The sequence below is a fragment of the Panthera leo genome, chromosome A2, assembly GCF_018350215.1.
Source record: "Panthera leo isolate Ple1 chromosome A2, P.leo_Ple1_pat1.1, whole genome shotgun sequence".
Taxonomy (NCBI): Eukaryota; Metazoa; Chordata; class Mammalia; order Carnivora; family Felidae; genus Panthera; species Panthera leo.
The window spans coordinates 123,794,404-123,800,446 of NC_056680.1; the positions used below are offsets into that span (position 1 = coordinate 123,794,404).

At 43.4% G+C, this 6,043-nt stretch overlaps 1 long non-coding RNA gene across 1 annotated transcript; it reads left to right on the forward strand.

Moving 5' to 3' along the window:
• The first annotated feature begins 1,825 nt into the window (after nucleotides 1-1,825).
• On the forward strand, nucleotides 1,826-5,678 carry LOC122213522. The gene is made up of 2 exons (XR_006199556.1): nucleotides 1,826-1,910; nucleotides 5,452-5,678. It is a non-coding gene; the product is annotated as an uncharacterized LOC122213522 (long non-coding RNA).
• The last annotated feature ends 365 nt before the right edge of the window (nucleotides 5,679-6,043 follow it).

The following is a 6,043-nucleotide window of genomic DNA, read 5'->3' on the forward strand; positions in this document are numbered from 1 at the left end:
CGCCTCTCTGTCTTTCTCTGTCTCTGTCTCTCTCTCTCAAAATAAATAAATAAACTTTTTTAAAAAGTTAAAAAAATAAAAGAGGGGACAAAACCCCTAACCTACATGCAGTTACTTTGGAATGTTAAGAGAATAAAGGTTCCACATGACTGCCCTGCCCTTGCACACTGCTCTGTGCTTCTAGTCACGGTTGGGAGGAGGAAAGCCCTCCTACTTTGACCTTAAGCCCAGCCTAAAAACTTAGTCAGAGTCTTGGGAAGTTGTCAAGGCAAAGCTAAAGTGGAGAACCCAGAGACTGCTCATTTGGTCACGGAAAGTGTATTACCAATTCGTTCACTATGAAATGGAAGAGATAGGAGGTGATACAACACAGGAGGCTAAGTTGCTACCAAATAAGTTAATAGGAATTTTGAATGTTTCCTCTGGGCAGCTGACATGACAGGGCTTCAAGACCCTGGGACACGGAGAGAAAGGAAGATAGTAGAAAGATCTTAGCAGAGAGAGGAAAAGTGGGCCCCCAAACAGCAAAGAGGGACAGACAGCTGGGGCCTTAGGAAGAAGATGCCACCAGTAAGGGTCTGTTTGTAAATGTGCATTGTAGTTAAGCTCTTTGTTATGCTACGCTTTTGTAGCATGTATGAATTTTAGAAGTTATAAAGCAAATGTGCAAAATAAATCCTTTAATTTTTTCTAAAATAAAAATTAACTCGTTTTTTTGAACTTCCCTCTCACTGAGGTCCAGAAATGTTGTCTAATTCAATCTGATAATCGAGAGAGAAAAAAACATAGTTTCATCATATCTCTCCATCCCTCTCCCACTGTCTCTCTCTCTCACTCCTGATTGGCATCTAAGTTTCAGGGGGGGGGGGGTTGGAGCCTCAAGGCATCAGGACAGTAGAGACACTGCGTCTTGTAGGGACTGCATTTGGTTGCAAGTAGGAGACAATGCCTTATATGACAAAGAAAGACTGGAAGTAGAAGTCCAGGGTTGATAGGGTGGTTCTGTGGCCCTAGCAAGGACCCTAGCACTGTCTACCTTTTTCCTAGCATTGTGAATTTTGTCTCCATGCGTGTCTCCTGGTCAGTGCCAGGTAGCTCCTTCACCTTCAGCATCTTGTTTCCATTCCAGAAAGAAAGAAGAGGAAGAGCAGAGGTCAAAAGGCACAGATTAGCTGCACCTTTTGGAAAAAATTTCCCAACTTCTGCTTATGTCTCAGCAGCCTGGATTGTGTCCTACCATCATTCTTAGCTTGAACAAAGTTTGACAATGTAATTTTGTGTTCTTTAACATCTCAGAACAAAACGGCTGTGTGGTACTACAGAAGAGATGATGGCTTTCATCAGGCACCCGGCCGTGTCTCTCACAGATGTCAACTGTCCACACCAGCATCCTTGGAGACACAGTTTCTCCTCAAATCCCTATGAATCATCCTGATTTCCACTGACATTTACCTTCCTTCTTCACAGATTTTATTCAGGAGACGGTGGATGGAAGGGTGACCTTACTGATTTGGGCATCTAACACCAGAGGAGACCCAAATGCTGTTTCAAAAGCTCCTCATTTGGGTAAGTGAATCCGCTGTAGCATTTAGATTACTCTCTTTTATTCTTACTCTTGGGACCTGGGCACTGTGGTAACATCTGCAATTTACTAAAGGCTGGAATAGATCTAAATCCCACAGAAAATAAATGTTTCCATCTCATGCTACTCTCTGATAAATTTCAGTGCTTAATTAACCCCGGAACCTCAACCAACACTCTGTAAATTCTCTGTCTCTGAGCAGTGGAATCTTGACAATGTCCTTTTGTTCTGGAATGTGAGTTTCTTTGGTGAAAAAGACACAAACACATCACCCCTTTTGTCCAGCTATTGAAAAGCAGGTCTCCAGATAATTTAAAGATACAATGAAGTAAGTAGCTTTTGCCTTTTGTCAAGATCAAAAGCTGATTTGAAGATGAATGAATTACGATTCATTCCTAATGACTATCAGTCAGCACATTACCCCAAACTTTCTGTGAGTTATTCTATCTGTTGTGTCAAAGGAACACTTTGGGGTCAACAAGTTTGCACTGTGTTTCATGAGTTTCTCTTGGGTTAGTGATGATTTAGGCTCCTTTAGGATTCTCTGGCAGACTGCCTTTTCAGACATCCAGCATCCTCTTCGCAGAACACTGGATGCGCAGCAACTTTGGGGAATCTTCCCTGAGACACGGTGTCTGCAGTTCCTGGTCTGACAAAAGGGAAGACTGTCCAGGGAGTCGATAAAAAAAAATTGTCACTCTTAGACGTCTGAAAGGAATAAGATCGCTCTGGGAGGGCTTGGGGGAGCAGTGAGGACTGGAGAGACTAGAGCAGCTACTATTCGCTCCTTTTCAGTCACAGACCTCTCCGAGAAGCTCATGAAACCTACAGATCCTCTATTCAGACACACGGCGCTCTGCAGCCCCTTTTTATGTGTGTATTCATTCAGGGGAGGCAAAGAAGGATTTAAGCTCAGGTTAACAGCCTTTACTCCAAGAAGACAATTGTTGTCCTGGCAGAAAGTGTGGCCATGCCTCTCCCATCGTGGTAGAATCTGAGGCGCAGCAAGAGGAAAGGCTGAGAAACAGCAGAAGATACAGCAGGGAGCATCGGATCCTAGCTGATTTCTTCCCACATGGCTACTCATCTTCAAAGCTGGAGATCTCAGCCCCTCCTCCGGTCCTGTCCAATCTCAGATGTATGGACCAAGCCTGGCATTTTTTCAGCTCTGTTCTTTCACTTGCGGGTCTAGATCAAGAAGCCAGGCTTTTGCCATGCTCTTATGAAACAATCCTTGCTATATATTCTATTTTCAGGCTTGGATCTCATCTTTTGCCCTTCTGAGTTTCTAGAGTCCTGTCCCCAAGATGTGAATGGGCCTTGGATTTTTTCTCACACCCCAGCTCTAACCTTTCTGTGCCATTGGCCGTGATTACAGGCTGATTATAGTTCTTATTATTTCCAGATGACTCCAGGAGAAAGTGTCAGCAATGAGTGATGGGCCTTTCTTAGGTCCTCTGGAGTTTTTCAGGTTCAAGTTCATCAATGAAATAGGTGCCCTTCAATACCTTTGTACCTTCTCTCCTTTCCTTCGTGAAACATTATTTTGTCAGATTCTATTAGATTCAAGGTCATATCTCCTGTCTTCAAGAAGTTTATGCTCTAGTGGGACAAAAAGAGAAATATAATGTGATATGCATCATAAAAGTAAGATAAACAGTGAGGAGACTGTGATACACAATGCTCAGAGGGAAAAAAATACTGGTTTTGATCCAAAGGGTCTAGGAAGTCAGGGATTTGAACAGAGTTCTGATAGATGGTGATGTTTCCTACAGGACAGGCATTCTCAATCTTCTCTTTTATAGACCTTTGAGAATCTCATGAAATGGGAGAAAAAAAAGGCTAAAAAGTTCTCTGAGAACTGTGGTAAAACTAGCTCAGAATTAGGTCCTGGATTGTGGCCACAAAATTGGAGTGACCTGTACAAGTCCTTCTTCAAGATGCATCTTGATGACTGTATCTATAAAATAGCATTGAAGGACATATGATTAGATGATAATCCACATCTCCATTTACTTTAAAATTATATCACTATATAATTCTATGACCTAGTTCATCACTCTGGATACTTAGGTTATTTTAAAGAAATTACATATTTTCCTAACAAAAGACACAAACATAGCCCTTTTTCCTCATCCAAAAAATCATAAAATTGTTGGGAAGTGCATGATACACACACTGGGATTTTAAAGAACCTAACATTTTACACATGTTTAAAGGGGTTCCTCAGAGTAATAAAGTCCAACCTTTACTGAGTCAATTATGTGTCAGGAAAGTTGCTAAGAGCATTATATACATTGTATCATTTAATCTTTGCATTAAGTCAGTGGATTAAATGCTATGGTTATCATTCCCATTTTACAGATGCAGAAACTGAGGCTTGGAGAGATAAAGTTACTTTCCTAATGAATCTCAGTTGGATCTGAATTTAGACATTCTGACTCTTACAGCTTAAGTACCCTATGGCTGCTGTGGCTAGTGGAGTGAGATTTCCAGTGAAGTGAGATTTTTCATCAGTGTTTTATAACGTTTCTTAGGTCACAGATACTGTGACAAATCTCATGAATTCCCAGTGTGTAAGCTTTCATCCAAAAAGACAAACACATCCACACACACACACTTACAAAAGTGCACTTGTAGATATATTTAGAATCCCAGAAACTCTTTTGAGGGCCATCCGTAGATTCAGGTTTCCCTACTGAAAGTCAAGAATGGCTGGAGCAGACTATGGAAGGGCTGGTCAAGATCAGTCAAGGACATAGATGACTCACCTCGTCTATCTTTTTGGAAGAGTAGAGGGCATGGCTGTTGGTTCAAACAGAGGTAGAGTTGGCAGAAGAGGCCCATACAAGGACGCCCCATGACAGACTGTCAGTCTGGTGAGGTTACTGACATACCATTGTACAAGGGGCAAGGACATCAGGACTCATACCGTCCATGACAGCAGGATCATCTTTCCCCAATCACTCTTTATTCGCCAGAGACCTCCTTGGCTTGTCCCAGAATATAGCACCCCCTTGGAAGTGACGTAGGCCTTTCAAAACCAATTCTAAAAAAGCGCATTCTCTCTGCTTACCCTTCCTCATGGTGAGGCAGGCAGTCAAATCCAGCTGTTGAATAACTAGCACGCGAAGGGTAAAAATTCTCAAATGGTGTGTAAAAACTCCAACTCAGTTGTGTTTTCCCACCGAAGAGAACCCCTTGGAAATCAAGACTGAAATGTATGTCACAATAACACATTTGCTGCTTCCTTTGCTGCTTCTCTTCCGGATGTTTGTGAATTTTTGTTTCACCCGGACGAGGCGGGCTTGCGAGGGAAAGGTGATGCCGTTCGTCCACTAGGGGGAGACTCGCCCACATTTATAACCTCCACTCCTTGGGGCGGCCTGCCCCTGGCTTTAGGTAAGAATTGGAACTTGATTACCGCAGCAGCTCATTTACTCCGTTTCCTTGGCTGAGCGAGGCATTTGAGTTTGATTAACAAGATTTTCTACTTAACGTTCAACTCTCATTTTCCGAAGCGCTGAGGACGGGAGTAAGGACTAGTATGCAAATAAGCTAGTGACTCCCCCTACCCCTCCCTCGAGGCGGGGAGAGGGGGGCGCTCAGAGATGAGTGGCTCTAACTGGACCCTGGGGGTGCCCGCAGCCCGTGCCTTATTTAGGGAAAGCGCAGCTGCCGCACCGGGAGCTCCAACGTGGGCAGGGCTGCGGACCCAAAATACGCACTCTGCAGCCGGCCCTACCGGTGCCTTTTATAGCTTGTTTGCGGCCAGGCTGACTCACACAGCTAAGACAGCAAAATGTACCTGACGCGACGTCTGATGGTATTCAAATATCCCTATTTTCTTTTCTATTTTTCTCTCCCAGCTTCCGTCCCTCTCCATCACCTCTGCCAACTTACGCCTCCGCCTCCGGGCCTCGGAGCCGCCTTGGCAATGGCCAGTCCTGCGATTGGTTCCCAGCGGTGAAGGAGCTACTGACTCCGACCTTGTCTGAAGGTTACTTCTCAAGTTCGTGCATTTTCTCAGCGATGTGCATTCAAATTAGGTCTGGAATTGTGTGTCTTCTATCAAGATTTGCAACACTCATAAACACACACACCTTCGCTGAGTTTCATTTTTCTGACTTTGGAAATCATTTGAATCAGAAGAGTTTTCTTTGTTAAACCGGAAGGTGGAGGGCCTAAGTGTCATCTAACGTGTCCACCCTTCTCCTCCTTGAATTTGAATTTGTAGTGGGCCTATGCAGTTAAAGAATAGCCAGGGAGCTCAGCTATATAGATCTTTATTTTCTTTTATTACCCTTAACATGTACTATTTGATTCAGAAGAGGGACGACCATCCTTACCTGCCACTATTCTCCATATCTGGGGACACCTTCCTAATTTAATATCTACCTAAAAGCAATAAACTAATTTTTTAAAATGTTTTAAACTGAAACCAATGGTAGGTATTTTGCC